Source organism: Octopus bimaculoides, chromosome 3 (genome assembly GCF_001194135.2).
Source record: "Octopus bimaculoides isolate UCB-OBI-ISO-001 chromosome 3, ASM119413v2, whole genome shotgun sequence".
In the NCBI taxonomy this organism is placed as follows: domain Eukaryota; kingdom Metazoa; phylum Mollusca; class Cephalopoda; order Octopoda; family Octopodidae; genus Octopus; species Octopus bimaculoides.
The window spans coordinates 133,228,397-133,230,498 of record NC_068983.1 but is presented as its reverse complement, the minus strand read 5'-3'; the positions used below and the strand labels follow the sequence as shown (position 1 = coordinate 133,230,498).

At 33.1% G+C, this 2,102-nt stretch overlaps 1 protein-coding gene across 6 annotated transcripts in view; it reads right to left on the bottom strand.

The window, feature by feature from the left end:
* The window catches only part of LOC106871529 (dopamine receptor 2), a 797,114-nt gene that overhangs the window by 241,406 nt on the left and 553,606 nt on the right, over positions 1–2,102 (bottom strand). For all 6 annotated transcript variants that reach the window (XR_008263728.1, XM_052966548.1, XM_052966547.1 and 3 more), the window contains one exon: positions 1,724–1,823. The gene's annotated coding sequence lies outside the window, so the exon portion shown is untranslated. The remainder of the gene's footprint in view (positions 1–1,723; positions 1,824–2,102) is intronic.

The window sequence follows — 2,102 nt, the reverse complement described above, 5'->3', positions numbered from 1 at the left end:
AGAGAGAGAGAGAGAGAGAGAGAGAGAGAGAGAGAGAGAAACAAGAAGGAGAGAGAGAAAGAAATTTGCGTTTTACAAAAGCTTTTGAAATTGTTTAAACTTAACATATTACATGCTGAAATCGCCATCGTGAGAAGAGTCACTCCATTTTCCTTGGAAACCTATATACAATAGAGATGTATCATGGTACACTGCCCTCGCATATGTCAATCATAATTGCAGTACATATTTGCAGTACTAAATAACACTCTTATGCCTTTTGTTCCAATTCATACAGTTGGATTGAGAAAAATATCTATTGTTTGCCTTACCAAGAAGTTACATAGAAAGTATCAGAGTAATAATTTAATTCAACACTAATGAAAGTAGCTTATCTGCCACCCAATAAAAGCAGCATGCCATGAACAAATGAATTACATTTATGTTAAGTATCTGCAAATTTCCGATCAATCAATATAATCTATTTATTGAAATTACGTGTAGGGATATTACGTTCACTTCGGCTAGGTTTTGAGTCCATGTTTTTGTACGTATTCCTAAGTGACATAATCTGCATAGGTGGAACGTTTTGGCAATACGCTCGCAATTGAAACAAATGGAGGTTGTAGCAGTTTCCCTCTCACTATATAACACATATATGGGATAAAGAAGCAATATTCGAAAAGTGGTCATATGACCTATGGGTTAAAAAAATGAAGTAATGTTTAGAGACGTGTGTGTAGTGTTGCGATATTAAAAGAGATGTAGATACATAATTCAAATTCACAAAATACCTAAAACACAACTTGGCTTTCGTTATATGGCAAGCATATAAGGAAGTCACAGACCTATGGATGGAGATTAGATCATAAAATGCGCATACATACATTAATTCATACATATATATATATTCATGTATGTATGTATATATATATGTATATATATATATATATATATATATATATATGCGCACACACACACATACACACATACATATATATACACACACATCCCTATTCTCAATAAAGCTACATATATATCGGAAAATGTTTTTTAATAGGTTAGTCATAATTAGAAGTTGTTGAAGTTTACGGTTTGGCTGCTAGAGCGTCAGAAATATTCACATTGCTAAAACGTTGTTTAATTTACAAATGCCTAATCTCATTTTTCTAAAGTAGTCAAGTTAGAGGATTGCTCAAAAAGAACATTACAGTATACAGAATGTAAAATGAAATAGCTTTAGAAATCGTTAACACTTGTCACGCTGTTGTAGTCAAGAAAATGTTTTCAATCTGTAAACATGTAGATTTTTTTGTGTTTTGTGAAGCGTATGTTTGAGAAAGTTTGGGGTGGCGGCGGCGGAAGGAGTAACCATCCTCAGTCAGAAGGTCTAAACCGAAGGCTTGAAGTGAAGAAGTTTCTTCTAGAGGCCAAGCAGTGTGGCCTAGAACGGAACGTCACATTGAAACTGCTAACCGAGAAGAGGAAACGTTTCTCCGACGGGACTCTACAGTTTTGTATCAACCAGGAAACAACAAAGGGAATAGTAAGTCTTCTCGACCACTATAATATAGGAGGAAAATATGTCTTCTAGGTCAACAACGACGACAAAAATAACAAGAAGAATAACAACAACATGAAAATATATTTGTGCGTTAAATCATTGTGATTCTGAAAGATTTGCATTTTATATATATAAAAAAAAAAATGAAAACAAATATAATAAAATAAGATAAAAACATACCAGTTTATAGAAGTTAGAGAATTCAATTTGCGATTGGATGACGTTTCAATTGAAAAACATTGTGGTATATTTTAATGGAAGTTCATGTCCGGAAACAAACCTGTTGAATGCAAAAAATATATTGACAGTTAATATGAGGGTTAAGCTGGAGCTTTAGTATTGTATGTATATACATACATACGTATATATATATACATATGTAAATTTGCGTATATTTAAACACAAAAGAGGTGAGCCTTAACAGGTCGCCTTACATACTAGAAAGAACAGTCAAAAAGTCCAAACCACAGTTAAGAGCAATTTCGAAGGGAATGAAAAATAAAGACATTTACCATGTTTTACAGCCGGACTTTATTTTTCATTCCCTTCGAAATTGCTC